Below are 17,063 nucleotides of genomic sequence, written 5' to 3'. Positions count from 1 at the left end.
TGTATTGATTAAGAAAAATTTAAAAAAAGAAAAGTAGTTAGAACAAAGAAACCATATTACTAAAAAGAATGCAAGCAAATAATAATTGCTTCAAGTAATATTATCTAAAAAAATTTATAAACACTCTTCTTCAAGCAACTTAATAAACAAGCCAACTAGAGTAGCTAACAACTCTTTCTCACTTCTTGATAATGTAATAACTAATAACTTTCATAATAACCGTCTTAACACAGGTAGGTAACACCTATAATCAATACTGACTTATCAGATCATTTCCCAACATTTTTAGTTACTAAAAACATAATAAATAATAACACTCCTTCTAAAACTACCGTATTTTGGCAACAGATCAATGAAAACGCTGTAAACAGTTTTAAAATCTTTAAAGAAACAATGTTGGTTGGAATTTGGTATTGCAATCAAACGATGCTAACAACTCATATGATCTATTTCTAAGTCAATTCTGCAAGCAATATGAAGCACCGTTTCCTAAAAGAAAAAAGAAAAAGGCTGTGAACTAGAGTTGTTAACCGGAAGATTTGGTACAGTTACGGAAAAATAAAATTCGTTCGAATAAACTTTTTATATATCAAAATGTTTATAATAAAATTTTATTTTCAGTATTGCAGCATATAAATATTTTAAGGTTTTATTTTTAAAGTAATGTTAAAAAACCAAACTTCTTTTGGAACGAAACTCTTTCGAATCGCAACTTGCGACTCTGTTCTTAACGGAAAAAAACTTACACAGCATAATAAATATATATTTAATTACCTTTTATGAATAAAATATGAATAATTAACTATGTAATTAAAATACTAAATTTTTATATGATAAACTTTATATAAAAAAATCAAGACTTTCATGAAATGTACTTTTTAGAATGTCATTTAATAAATAAGAATTAAATAATGATGATAACTTGAACAACGTTAACATAGAAATGCAATTGCGTATTCGGGAAGCAATGCCTATGTTAAAATAAAATAAAAATAACTTAAGTGATGAATGCTAAAACTTAATTCTGCAATAAAATGCCTAAAAATAGCTATCACTTGCTTTCAAATAGAATAATTTTTTGTTTTGTCAGTTTCAATTTTTTTATTTTTGAGGTACTCTGTTATATACGTTTTCGCTTTTATTAACTCAATAACAACAAGTAAATTTAAAAAAATTTTAAAGTCATTCTTTCTAATAATTTTTTTCTAAAATGTTCTCCTTTATAAAATAAAAAAAAAGGTCAGGGTGGAAAGAGCATTTGTTGCCCCTTGTGTCGTTGGCCCTGATAATGTTTTGATTTTCAACATCCCAACGTTATTGGGACTATACAACTGCTGAAAGTTTTAAAGCTCTAACTATTTTAGAGAGCAGTAAAAATACAGTTGCAAGGTTCTGCAAAGTTTTAACTAAAAGTTTAGTTGCAAGGTTCTTCAAGCGCTGAAAGTTTCAGAGCTGTAGCTAGTCTGAAAGGTAGTGATGAATTATTTGCAAGACTTAGTAAGAAATGACAACGGCAAAACAACACTTAAAGTTCAATTAAACATTGTAATGGAACTAAATGTTTTACAAAGTTTTTATATATGAGAATATAAATAGTAAACCTACATTTCTGCTAAGCCAAAGACAATAAACAACCGAAAGTCGGAAGTAAACCAAATTCGGTACTTGATAAGTATAAATATATATAAACACTGGCATAGAGACATACTGCAGAGGGAGCGTTGTCCTTTCCCTCAAAACTAACTCAAAGTTTCAGTTTTTTTAATTTAAATTTAAGCTGTGTTAGGCCCCCTTATTTTCTGTTTCAGCACCACCACCTAACTTTTCCAAACTTTCTACGTCACTCTCTATATCAGCGCTGGCCAGAATTTTAGACGCGAGAGCCGCATATAAATAAATGATGTGTGCCGAAGAACCGCAATAAATATGTTGCTATGTCAACTTCATCTTAAAAAAAATAATTGGCGAATGTAAATTTTGATTTTTTATACATCAATACTTTGATTTTTTAAATGGAAATTGTACTTTTATAAATAAACTTAATATGTACACAATTTATATTTAGTATTTACTTTTTTTAACAATAAAGAAAGTTAAATCTATTCTTTAAATGTAAACTTGGCTACATAAAATCTGATTCTTTTTTATTCACACTAGTAAACCATTTGTAGAAAAAATTGAGAAAGCATCTCTAAATCATAATTTTTTTACATTAACACAATTAAAACAACCATAAACTTCTTTAAAAAATAATTGTTTGGAAGGATATAAAAATCTAAAGATAGAAAGGTTTCTTTGAGAAAAGAATTATTTTAATGTATTTGAATTAAACTTGCTATTGTTCAAATTGAACTTGCTTATAACCACTTAATAGCATAAGTTACTAAAAACTGCAAAATGTCAAATAAATATACAATTACACAATAAAAAAAAATTTCAATGAACTTCAATTAAGTTCAAATTACTTTTATTTTTACAATTAAATAATAACTTTTCATCATTCAGCAAAAAATTAGACATAACAGAGAGAATTCTTTTTATAACATCAATTGTTTTTAGTAAAAAACCATTAGAAACCATTCTTCTTTTATAATAACTTGCATAATTTAATATAAATTTATAAGGCACTAAGATTTTCAACACAACTGGTAAGCTTTTCAAAATCTGGTTTCAAGCTTGTAGTTGATATTCTAAGCAACTGTGACAAATGTTCACTAGTTAGATTGGCACGATACTTTGATTTAACAAATTTCATAGTCTTTATTTTCGTTCATGTATAAATTTATTTTTGTTCCATAGTATACATTTTCGTGATTACATAATAAAGATTCGTTAAGATTGAATATACATATAAATATAAAAAAATCACAAACATAAATAATAAGCAAACTTCTGTAATTCGAACAGAAACGCGGGAAACTTGCAGAAGACCAAAAGGTCTTATCATCAAGAACCGCTTTACATTGTCATACATATATATATACGTACGGTATAGAAAAATAAAAATATTTACAAAATTTTTACGTTAACTTGTTACATTATAATTGTATTAAAGTGTAAGATAACAATTATACAAATATGTATCGTTACTTTTTCTTAATATTACCACGTTTATTGCTAACGTAATGTTTGAAATATATTAAAGTATATTAAAAAGTATATTAAAGTATATTAAAGTATATTTTATATATTAAAGTATATTAAAAAAAAAGAGTTTATATAAGAAGCTAGCAGTGATCAAATTTAGAAAAAATCAGTAAGTAAATTTTTATACTTTAAAATACTCTTTTTAATAGTTTTTTAAAGCCATTTAAGTTTTCAAGGTTAATACTATTTTGATTAAGTAATAAAAACTTATTCCAGATATGAAGTGCACGATAAGTAATTTTAAATTGCTCAAGCTTAGCTTTGCATGAAGGCTCTAAAAGGGTACTATTTGTGCGCAACAGGTATTTATAATCTGCCTTTTGTTTATAAAGACTATAGAAAATTGAAGGAGTGTTTTGCATTTTACTATTATACCTAAGACTTAGAACGTTATATATATTTAGTTCGAACAATGTTAGTAAAGACATCTGTTCAAAAAGAGGCTTTGTGTGTTTTTTTTTATTTTTAAAATTAATTACTCGTATAGCATGCTTCTGTTTACGATAGAGAGGTTCTAGTTTGCTTTTATAGGTACTACCCCATGCTGTATTACCGTAATTTAAATATCTTTGAACAAAGCTATAGTAGATTTGTCTAAGTAGCGGCTTTTTCAATAAATGGCGTGATCGGTATATTATTCCGATACTTTTAGATATTTTACTACCTAAATAGGCGATATGTTTATTCCAATTTAGATTTTCGTCAATAAAGACCCCTAAAAATTTAGTAACATTATCCCTACTTATTTCTCTATTTTCAATAAACAATTTTGGAAGAGAAGATTCGACTTTTTTTTTTATAAGAAAGATGAAATAAAGAAAACTTCGTTTTACTTGAGTTAATAGAAAGTTTATTTGCCCTAAACCATCCAGAAATTTTTTTAAATTCTTGATTCATTTAAAAAAAGTTGCTATCATCAGCAAACATTATAGTTGAAATTCTTTTTGATGCCCGATAGAGATCATTAACATAGATTAAAAAAAGCAAAGGCCCAAATATTGAACCCTGAGAAACACGACACTCTAATAAAGAAAAATTAGAGAATTTATTATCTCCATAGTATATAGACTGCACACGTTTATCTAAGTAGCTTTCTATCCATTTGTTCGTTCTACCCCTTATGCCATACATGTTAAGCTTTGATACAAATATTTTGTGGTCGACTGTATCAAAAGTCTTAGAGAGATCTATGAATACACCTAATGTAACTTCTCCGTTTGTAAATGAGGTTTTTATTTCATCGACTAGGTGAAGGATTGCGTGTTTAGTTGATGTATATTTTTAAAGCCGATTTGCTTGGAGTAAATAAAATTATTTTCTTTAAAAAAAGTATACACTCTATTGTGCATAATTCTCTCAAGTATCTTAGAGAATGTAGAAAGTATTGATATTGGTCTGTAATTGCCTATTTCACTTGTATCTCTTGATTTAAAAATAGGTTTTACTTTCGCAGTTTTCAGTTTTTCAGGTAATATACCTTCCTCTAAGGAGTGTTTAAATATTTTAAATAAAGGAACTTTAAGCTCGTTTTGGCAGTTAATTATAATGTTGCTATTGATATCGTCAATTCCGGTTGCTTTGTTTCTTTTTAGGCTTTTAAAAGCATTATTAAATTCTGACATGGTTAGTTTTTCGTTATTCGATTCATTTTTATTACGATCTAAATATTTATCAAAAGATTTATTTACACTAGGAACTTGGGATGCAAGTTTAGATCCTATATTAACAAAGAAATTGTTAAACTCATTTGCAATAACGTTTTCATCATCAATTGTTTTGTGGTTGATTTTTATAGTTTTAGGAAAGCACGGTTTGATAATTTTTGGTTTACCAATAATTTCATTTAATAATTGCCATGTTTTCCTAGAATCTGTTTGACACTTTTCAAGTAGTTTATTATATTAATTAGCTTTGGCAGTTTTTTTAATTTTCTCAAAGAGACTTGCATAACTCTTGTATTCCGATTTTGTTTTATCACTTTTTTTTTTAAGATGCTTTATATGTAATCGTTGTTTCCGCTTAAATGATTTTTTAAGACCTTTACTCAACCAAGGTGAATTTATGTCTTTAAATTTAATTGTTTTTACAACTTTGGGAAAGTGTTTATCATAAAGAAACAAAAAAATATCTATAAACGTATTATACATTAAATTGGTATAATTTGAGGATTCTAAATTTGACCAGTCAAAATTGGCTAACTCACTTTTAAAGTTAACCTGGCTATCCAAAGAAAAATGCCGCCTTGTGATTGTTTTTTTTTTTATTTATTTTAATTTTGTTTGAGGTATTTATTGAGATAAATATCGGAAAGTGATCCGATATAATGTTTTAATTACTCCTTTCTTTAAGGAGATTTCAAATAAAGAATTTGTTAGTATATTATGTATTAGTGTTGCCGATTTTTTTGTAATTAGCGTTGGTTTATTTATAAGAGGAATTACACCAAATCGAAATAAATTAGTGTAAAAACTTTGTGTTTCTTTATTATTTTCATAATTTAGAGCATTATGATTAAAATCTCCTAGGATAAATAATTTTTTTTTTCTTGTAAGGTTTTCAAAATAATATTTTGAAGATGATTTGAGAATATTTCTGTTGATGTTTGTGGCGGTTTATAACAGCATGATATTAGGGTATTTTTAGAGTCATTGTTAATGATTTCAATAGAAACAAATTCCCTGTCGTAATCAGACGTGCATAGGTCGTTTCGTAATTTATACCGTAAACTATTTTTGATGTAAATTACAACATCCCCGCCTCTTTTTTTCGATTTCCTCTGCAAATGCACTCCTTCATAGTTATCTAATTGAAAAAGCGTGCTTTCGTTAAATTCGTCATCAGTTAACCATGTTTCGCTTAAACAAATAATATTAAAAATAAAATTGCTTTCCTCTAAGAATACTTTAAAGTTTTCAAAATTTGCTTTAGCACTTCTAATATTAAGACGAACAAGAGAAAGGCTCTCATAAGGTTTAACATCTTTTAAATACTTATTTATTTCAGCTGGAAACATGTAAGATGTTTCCATATTCATTAATGAAAAGTTATCAATAAAGTTTTTGTCAAGGTCAAATTTATCAAATGTGTTTTGATCATTTATTTTAAAAACTTTATCTGAAATGTTTTCAAAAAGACTTTCGTATTCAAACGTTTTCGGATCCATTTTAAAGGGTTTCGTTATTGATATATTATCAATAAAAATACTCAAAAAATAAATAAAAATTAAATAAACCGTAAATAAAATAAGTAAAAAATTACTTCTTATTTGTCTTCCACTCGCGTACAATAAGCTTGTCGTATGATATGTAAGCAAATTTTCCCAATTTTCTTTCAATTTTTATTTTTTCACGCAATTCCTCTCTTATTTTATTCGTCTCCACGCAGTAATCTTCGTTAATATATAAATTTTTTCCTTTTAACTTTGAGGCATTTCTTAAAATTTCCTCCTTATCTTTAAAGTCCAATAATTTCAGAACAATTGTTCTGTTCTCTTTTACACCTTTTTTACCAGCTCTATGTGCTCTTTCAATTTTTACATTTTCTACACCCAAGTACTCATTAAATATTTCTTTTACTTTTTGCTTGCTTTCCAGCCAGGTTTCATTATCATCTTCTTTAATTCCATCAACTCTTAGATTGTTCCTTCTTGTTCTATCATCAATTTCTCTTAGCTTACTGTTAATTTCTTTGAGGTCAGTGTTATTATTTTGTATTTCATTATGGTTAGATTTTTTTTTTTAGAAAATATCTAACGCATTTTTTTTTTTTTTTCAATATGATCTTCATGAAAATTTAGACTAACCTTTATTTCTTCAACTTCTGTTGCCAGTGTTGATACTTTTTTAGCGTTCTCTAAAATATGTTTTTCTACTTTGTCTAATCTTTTGTTTAAGATTTTGGTGTTTGCACTAACGATACTTATAAAGTTGCTTTCTTGTTGCTTTAGCGCAGCTTCCGTCTCTACGTTGTAGTTTGTAAACAAGTCTTTAATCATTTTTTTAATTTCAACAAGTGTAACTGCCATAATATCAATAATATTTATTACCACTATTGATTTAAAAGTTTTTTGTTAATATATATAAAACAATTTTTTAGTCCTAAGTTATTATTATTATTATTTTTTATTATTATTGTTTTTTTTTTTTCTTCATAAATTTTCAACTTGCAAAAACACGTCCGCTCGTTACAATCTTCTTAGAGATCTAGGAATTTTATTTCAAATTGAGATTTTTCTTCAAGTATATTTTCTGGTATTGGACAACCATCACTAATAATATCAATTAAAAAAGGGTTTACTAAAAATGCTAATGATTTCAGAGCATACAAATTTTTAAACCTGTTTTGAAAGTCATCAAATAAATTCTGTAGTTTTTCCCGGTGTGATTTATTCTTATGATCATCACTGAATGGTAGGGTTAGAATTATGAATCATCTTCTTCATTCGAGGAAAATGATTAAAAGTTTTTAAGGTTAGATCTTTCTGAAATAGAGCAATTTTTTTTTGAGAACTAAATATAGTCTGAGCAAGATCAGATATATATTTTTTTCTTTTCCCTAAAGCGACAAATTCAGATTTTGTAAATGTTACATTACATCAGTTAAAAATGAAAGATCTTGCAAAAAATTCGCATCATCAAGGATTTCAAATGTCTTTTGCTTTTCAAGAAAAAAACATTTAATTGGTTCTAATAGTTCTACAAACCTATAAAGAACGTCACTACTTGAAAGCCACCTTACAGCACAGTAAAACGGCAAGTCACTTGGTTTGTTAGCAAGATCCAATAAACTAATGTAATTTTTAAATTGTCTATGATTTTTTTCATTAGATTAAATATAATTTATAATCTTCAGCATTGATTTAAAAACAATTGGAAAATTAAAATTTTTTGCTGCTAAATGTTCTCGATGAATCACACAATGAACTAGAATAAACTCTGGATTCATAGGATCACTACTTAGTAAACCCAAAGCCCAATGTATTTCCAACAATTGCTCTTGCATCAACTGTAGTGACACTAACAAGCTTGTTCTTAGGAGTATTGGGTTTCACCAGAACAGTGGCAAGGGCTTCCTTTAAATCAATTCCACGAGTTGTGTCTTTCAGCTCTACTAAATCCAGCAACTCTTCTTTCACAAGTACATCTGATGTTACATATCTAACAAATACTGCCATTTGAGGTTTATCTTGAATATTTGTTGATTCATCCAATGCTAAACTGAATGCTTTACAATTTTTTAAGTCATTTAACAAATGCTGTTCAACTTCAACACTAATCTCAGATATTTTTCTTTCAGTTGTGTCGAGAAACAGAAATGTTTGAAATTAACCTTTGAATTTTGCTATTATTAGCATCTAAAATTGAGATCACATCAAAAAGAATTTGTTTTACAAACTCTCCATCGGTGTAAGGATGTTTACTTTTTACAATGTTCTAAGCTATAATAAAACTTGCTTCTGTTGTAATATTTGATTCTTTGCTGGAAGATGAAATATTCATTTGTTTAACATTACATTTCTTATTATGAGCTAGTTCAGTATTGCAAATTAAACACATTGGTTTATTTTCTTTTTCAATAAATGCGTACTTTTCTGTCCAATCACCACAAAATGATCTGTTCTCATCTTCAATTTTTCTTTTATCACTTTTAGTGTGAAGTGCTTTATTGTAACCTTTTGCTCTATCCATTTTTCAAACAACATGTCTTCCGGCTATGTTTAAATCAAGTTTTTAGTATCAGTAAATCAATAAAACTTTTGAAAAGAGCCTCATGCGGCTCGCGAGCCGCAATTACGTTTTAAGTGCCGCTATTTGGCCATCACTGGCCTATATATACATACATATATATATATATATATATATATATATATATATATATATATATATATATATATATATATATATATATATATATATATATATATTATATATATATATATATATATATATATATATTTATATATATATATATATATATATATATATATATATATATATATATATATATATATATATATACATTTGAAAAAGTGGACCATTTTTCAACATATCAAATATATTGCTTCCAAAATAATACACAAATATAAACTTTATAATGACACACAAACTTAATAAGCACCGACACTGAACTTGTGTGAAGTCAAATAATTTCAGTCAAAACAGATCGTAATTGTAGACGCCGAGGATATTTTTGTGAAAATATATCAACAATTTTCTCTTTGTCGATGACTTTACCATAGTGGATATGCATAAATGCAAGTGAAGAGAGTCTTTCTTGCTTCATACTTGCTTTCAAATATGTATGGAGCCTGCGCAACGCACTAGCACTACGTTTGCATTCGCAACTGGTCGCTGGGATTGAACAATAAATTTTTAGAAGAGTGAAAATGCTTGGGAATAACTCTTCGTCGCATTCTTTTAATGTTTGCGCTGCAGTTGAAGGACATTCTTCCGGAGGTTTGTTTTGAAAAAGATGCTTCCATCGAAACAACTCTTGGGGAAACAAATCAGCAGATGGTAAGTCTTCTGCATAAAATTCGACAACATTTTGAAGAGATGCTCCTCCCTCTTCACAGAGAGTAGATGGTACAAGCCCCAACAGTTTAGAGGAGAGGATGGAAAGGTCAGAAAATTGACTCTCCAACTCTGAGCTTAGGTGGTTAATGAATAGAATGGCGAGATTTCGTCAATAATACTCCTCAGGATTATTTGCAGGAGCATTGTTGCGCATTATTTGACGTCCAACAGTCCTTGGCTTTGTTGGTTCGGTGTTGACAGAACGTGCCATTCGTTCGGCGTGGGTGTAGACACGCGAAAATTCTTCGTCCATGTTTCTTAAAATGTCTTTATAAACAGATTTCACCTCAGCAATTTCATGGTATGCCATGATAGTATCCACAGTGCGGCTTTGTAATTTCACAGTTATTCCTTCCAAATAAGACAGGTATTGTTACATAGTCAAGAAACTTATAATAAAGTCAAAAGACTTGTCAGCAGTGAATTGGCATTGTCTCTGGATGTTGTATCCCATGTAATATTTGTGAAATCTTCTCCGCATGCATTTTTGTTCGCACTATACGCAATATATTCCAGAGCGATAATTACGTAGCAGTATGCTTGATAAAAATGTTTTTATGAGTCATGCCGTGAAGACCACCTCGTTCTACATAGGTCAATGAGACTTTTTCTGGGTTTGGAAATGTCTGGTAATGCCTTCATGATGATTGATTGCAGAAGACTCTCGCGCTTTGGACTGGCAAGGAAAAACAGACAACAGTTCTTCAGTTTGGCAATGGTATTTCTTGTATTTGGAAGAAAACACGAATGGGCTATAATAAGAATAAGGCAATGTCCACTGCAGTGGACATATACAGCCTTTGGAGACTCATTCTTTACCTTTCTCTGAACACCTACATTATTACCATTGACCACGAATGTTTTTTAAATCGAGATTGACGTCTTGCAGAAATTGAATCACGATGCTAGCAATGACTTCTCGGTGATACTTGGAACATGGGGAAAAGATAAAAAATCTTCACGAATGTCTTTGTTTTGATCAACAAATTTTATGCAAAATGCAAGTTCCTCACAATTATGGCTAGTCACCTTGTCTGCAAGAATACTGTAGAATGTAGCAGCTTTTATTTCTTTAACCAAGTCACTACGGATGATATCGTATCCAATAATTGTTATAATTTCATTTTGAATACGCGGAGAGGCGTATTTCACATTTTGATTACTGATACCAATATGGGAAAGATGCTGATGTAGGATTTCATCATGTTTTGCAATATGTTGTATTTTATTAAATTATCAGATGCCGACAATGTTTCTTGATCACCTCTCAGAACAATGCACTGCCTTCCGCAGAAAAGGATTGGCTCAGCTATTGTTTTTACAATGTGTCGATTCCTTTCTATGTTAATCTTTCTTTCTTCATCAAAACGAGTATCAATGTTTTCATTTGGCTTCTTGATTGAATTACAAAACGTCTCTGACAAAATCATTGCATCGTGGTGGCTGTTTTGATGTTTTGTTTTCTTGTCTAACTTATGAAACGCGGTAAATGATTCATTTACGAATATTCCCAAATTCTGTCTTTTGGAGATAGGAATCATTACCGAACAATGGATACAGTATGCGCCATTCAATAATGGACTGTAGACCATCCATTTGGAATCCGTAAAGTATCTTGCCTTGAATTGACGCTGACATTTGTGAAAAAATTGTGATGGAAAAATATATTCTATAGGTGGCTTGAAGTGATTTTTCAAGAGAAAGAACTTTTGACTATCATCGAGTGTCCTCATCGCCATACTCAATTCTTAATAATTCATTGTAGCATTCAATATTTTACCAACATCCTTGGTGAAAGCGAGAGGTTCAGAATCTGATTGTAGTACGAGTTATTTCAGCGGGAGGACCATCAATAGAATCATGTTGTTTAGAAATTGCGGTATTAGTTTTTGGTGCATTTTCATTGAGAAATTGATTATGATTTTCAGTTTGTTTTGTTGTACACCATTCATCTAGAGATTGACAAGTTTTAGCTGCTGATATTCGTTTTCTTTTATTTTGTTCTTTGCGCCCCATAGTATATGAAGAGTGACTGAGTATGGTCAATTTCTCATAATAATAACTATGTAAATTTAAAAAAAATGAAATTATAAATATATCATATACTAATAATAGCAATGTAAATATAAAAATGAAAATATATTATCAGATAAAAATTTGTGCAGCACCAGTAATTTTAGAAAAAATGTGGATCTACAGGAGATATATATATATATATATATATATATATATATATATATATATATATATATATATATATATATATATATATATATATATATATATATATGTATATATATATATATATATATATATATATATATATATATATATATATATATATATATATATATATATAATATCATACACAATAACGTAAAAAACAATTTAAAGCAACATAAAATATTAGTTATCATTGTGTCCAACAATAACATACATAACAATAAACAATATTTGCAATAACCCAGCCGACATATCTAGTTTTAACCTCGAAATTAAAACCCGTTTAGACACGTGTTTGTTACGATCCAGGCGTAAACCAATAACATGTAGATTTCACGGGTAGTTTTACTGGAGTTTGACACGTGTTTTTTGTGGTTTTAAATACGTATCTAATTTAATTACTTTATTAGGTTATATATATCTTCAAACACGTATAAATTAAATTTTAATATGGAAATTAATTCTTAAACTGGTACAACATAGTTCTAGCTAAAAATACGTAGATTTCTCGTAAGATTAAAGCCCGCTACGAGTTTATACTTAGGTCATGCAAACTAGTTTTTATTAACTATTTATCAATGATTTATGGTATTTTATCAATCAACTTAGATAAATTTTTAAAGCTTTGATTAACTTTGACTAAAACATGTTAATTTTATTATATTTTACTTACTACATTATATTTATAACGAAATACTAAATTTCATTACAATTTCTAAATTTCTTCCTTCAAATAACAAAATATATATGCCACCTAAACAACTGCAATTAAAAGACAACGTATATATTGTTCAGCCTCTTGGCAGCATGAGCTCAAAAAAATTAAAGGTATGTCCTAATGACAAATAAGGCCACGCGGTTAAGGTTTTTTTCGGTTCGGTTTTTTTCGATTCGATTTTAAACTTAAACCCATCGGTTCGGTTTTTTTCCGTTTCGGTTTAAAACAAAATTCGGTTCGGTTTGGTTCGGTTCGGTTAAAAACAAAATATGGGTTTAAAGATAATTATTTATATATATATTTTACAACTTTAAAATATAATTTTTTTAAAAGTACCCAATTATAAATTAATTTTTATTTTTTTAATGTTTTCTTTTATGTAAACAATTTTCTCGACATTTTCAATGGCCAATGTGGTTCTTCTGACGGTTACGACATTACCGGCAGTTGAAAAAACTCTCTCTGATGTTGCAGAAGTTGCTGTTATACATAGGTATTTTCGTGCATAATCAGATAGAATTGGGTACTGTAACTTCATTATTTTCCACCATTCTAAAACATTTGTTTTTTCGTCTGCTGTTTCGGCTCCTAAATAATGCTTAATTTCTAAACTCAATTTAGTTGTCGTCGAAGCGCTGCGTGCTGAAATATCTTGTTTTAGTCTTTTTTTAAGCAACTCGTGGTGACTAACTTTAGTATTTGGATTGCTTTCATTGTCTATTTTACTACTTGTGATTGGAAGTTTTTATTTTTTTTTTGCTTTTTCCTGCGTCAATAATGCTTCTTTTATATCATCAATTTTTTTATATTCAATTAAATGCAGGCCTTTGTAACGCGGATCTAAAAAATTAGCATAACAATTAATCAGCTGCTCAGCACCATTGAGAGGATATCTTTCCTGTAGTTCACTTATCAGCATTTTAATAAAAATTCTTGTTGCTTTGTCTTTGTGATTTTGCTGGGCAAGTAGTTCTTGGTGCAAGGAATATAATTCAGGTATTACATCTTGGATTGTTGGTCTTTTATCAGCTGATAAACCTACTGAAATGTTGTAAATTTTTTCAAGAAACGGCATGCTGTATTCTAATGTCTTCCATTGATCATCTGAGGGGCATGACCTTTCAAATTCTTCATTTGATTTTGCAAGTGTTTTGATCGCTTCTTTGAGTTGAAGGACTGACTTTTTGCACATGTACTCAGAATTCCATCGTGTTGTACACGGAACAATCAATTCATTGGCCTTAATTCCAAGTTCTTCGCATGCACCTTGAAGCTTAGCAGTAAATAGATAACTTCTATGTGCGTGTGATGCTAAATCTGTGCAGTTTTTAATTGCTTTTGAAAGTTCAATTGAATTTTTAATTGCTTTAAGAATAACTAGCTGGATTATGTGATCGTTGCAGCGCAACTCTGAGTTAATTTCATCACTTTCTTTAGCAGCTAAAACAATGTTGCTGCCATTGTCGTTAACGCAGGCTCAGTGCACTTCTTCATTTAAGTTCAAATTAGCAATAAAAGTATCCAGGTTTACTGCGATTGCTACATCAGTGTGTCTACCAGTAAATGGTGTGCAAGCAATGAGAAAACTCAATAAATTAAAATCTGAATTAATGTAGTGAATTGTAAGACTCATGAAGGAATCATTGTTTCGACTTGTCCAGAGATCTGTTGTAAAACTAACTCCAGTCACATTTGGAAAATCTTTGACAAATTCTAGTTGTAACTCTTCCTTAACTTTGTCATACAACATTGGAAGTTTATGACGTCTAAATGTTGATGCAGATTTGACAGTAAATTTATTATTTACTTCATCGATAAATTCTTGAGCTCCTTTATTATCCAAAACTTCAAAAGGTAGACCTAGAGTGCAGACAAACTTTGTTAAATCTAAGTCAAACTTTAATTGCTTTGGATCATTTAACCCATATTTTTGATTTTTTTAATATACTACTTTCAATTGTTGTTGTTTTGTCGTCTTTTTTTATATCAAACTTTCGTTTATTAGGTGCCTCTATGGTTTTTAAAAGATGTTCCTTCCAAGATGTTTCATGTTTGGTTTTAACATGGCTGGTTATTGTTGAAGTACTGCCACAGTTTATTTTGTAAGATTTAGAGCAAATTTTACATTTAGCTTCAAATTTATTCAGCTTTTCAAAGAATTGCCAAATACCGCTTTCTTTCGGCATCTTCAATTTCAATAAAGTATAAGTTGCTTGTATGACCGGACTAAAAAAAAATTAAATAAAATAAACATATATACATATTTGTTTTGGTCAAGTAACAGATAACTAAGTTGATAACAAGTAGAATAAGATTAGAAATTGTTAAAGTTAGATTAAAGACAAAGTAAATCACAAATTATATTTAAAGTATATTCACAAATAAATTTAATTGAAGGCTTATTCAAATTTAAAGTTTACAATTGTTTGTATGTTTGTCAAGCTGTTATGAAAATAAATATATGTTAAACAGTAAAACTTATTTGTTTTATTATTTATCTAAATTAAAAAGCAACGTTCTTATAATAAAAATATTATACAATATATTTTAATTTTTAAGTAAAATAAAAAATTACCACAGTTTAGAAAAAAAGTTCAATTTACTCACATGTTACAGTACAATGGTATCAAAAACTGTTAATAGCCAAAATTAAAACTAAACTTTCATAAATAAAGTTTATTAAAAAAATATAAAATTAAGTATTATAATTTTTAAAATTTTTATATAGGTTTTTCAGCTTTTTTCGGTTTCGATTCTATTCGGTTGATTATTTAAAATATTTTTATCGGTTCGGTTCGATTCGGTTTTCTTAGTTCGGTTTTAACCGAAAGAACGGTTCGGTTCGGTTAACCGCGTGGCCTTAATGACAAATGGTCAGTATAAATCTTGTTTGGCACATGGTTACTATACAATACGTTGACTTTTGATTACACTTCCTCCGTCATGATTGAATATAAACAGCATAGCAATGCGCTTTTGTATCCTTGCTAACAGTTCCCATTGCATCTTTAACTACATTGTCTTCAAGTTGAATCTCAAATTTGACTAACTCGTCCATTGAGGTAACCTGTTCAAATGTAACATTGGAATCTTTATCTAGAAGCTGTTGTAATAGACTAACAGACATATCCACAGTTTTCTTAATCCTATTTACTTAATTATTTTGCGCTGTAATGTTGCATTATCCATTGGAATTGTTTCGTTTGTATGATTTTTAGGTCGACCTCCTTTATTGTTATATGATTTTGATGAATCGCATTTATTTAGTTGAGAAAAGACAAAATTTATAATAGCAAAAATAAGAACATCATATAATATTATTTTGTATAGTACAATCTAAAAAATACATTTGTTTAACTGTTTGAAAGTACTGGAGTAATGATTTTTAATGGTTAAATTTATTCTTTACTTATCTATCACATCCATCACTATCCATTCACTCCTCCGGTAAAATTGTGTTTTTTTATAGTCCTCCCTCTAAATTGGAGACTTTATTTTGTAAATAAACCTCACCATTAAAAAACATAAATCACTAAGTAAAATATTGAAATCAAAGATAAAAAAATATTCACTTTTTACTGAATCAGAAAATAGAGATTCATTGGAATTGTTTTCATCAGCATTTAAACCAGTGCATCTTTTCTAATTGGATGTTTATTTTAAAATGTTGATATCTTTAATGGTTGAATTAAATCCATATCCATTATTACTTTGCTTGTTGAGTTTCGTATACCCTGGTTTAAAATACATACATTTATATAATTTACATAACAAATAAATAAAAAATAAATCTTATATAATTAGCAAAAATAAAATGTAAAAAAACAAAAAAAAAAACTTGTATAAATCTAAAAAAGTTGGGATTGTGTATATAAATCAACAATTGAAATTTTTTTGTAATCCCAGTGCACACATTTCACTCGTGCTAAAAGTACCTGAATAGATTTACTTTGTTACTATTCCCTAACATTTGTTCAGACATTGTCATTATCGAAATTCCGAAGTTTTCTATCAAAAATTTTATTGTCAGTATCATGATTATTAGATGCAGGTTCAGCTCCTACAACATAAAATTCACAAGAAGGGAATTCACCATAAATATCAAGGAACTATTTTTATTTTAAACTTTTTTTTATTAAAACCTAAAAAATATTACCCTTTCCCAGAAATTGCTTCTAGTCTCAACAGCAACTAAATCTTCTCTCATTGGCTTCTTTACAATTGTAGAAAAATGACTAAAATCCATTACAATGTATTTTTGCTTTTTAAAAGAAACATATTCTGGTTTAAATACAATAAATAAGTATGAGTACATATATATATATATATATATATATATATATATATATATATATATATATATATATATATATATATATATATATATATATATATATATA

The 17,063-nt window shown here is 28.4% G+C and overlaps 1 long non-coding RNA gene across 1 annotated transcript; it reads right to left on the bottom strand.

Moving 5' to 3' along the window:
- Positions 1-9,183: 9,183 nt before the first annotated feature.
- On the bottom strand, positions 9,184-16,945 carry LOC136087617 (uncharacterized). The gene is made up of 4 exons (XR_010641934.1): positions 16,820-16,945; positions 16,599-16,723; positions 16,236-16,397; positions 9,184-11,784 (listed from the first exon to the last, which is right to left on the bottom strand). It is a non-coding gene; the product is annotated as an uncharacterized LOC136087617 (long non-coding RNA).
- Between the last annotated feature and the right edge of the window lie 118 nt (positions 16,946-17,063).

This window comes from Hydra vulgaris, chromosome 11, assembly GCF_038396675.1.
Source record: "Hydra vulgaris chromosome 11, alternate assembly HydraT2T_AEP".
Lineage (NCBI taxonomy): Eukaryota > Metazoa > Cnidaria > Hydrozoa > Anthoathecata > Hydridae > Hydra > Hydra vulgaris.
The sequence above is the reverse complement of the archived record's forward strand: the minus strand, read 5'-3'. Positions and strand labels throughout refer to the sequence as shown.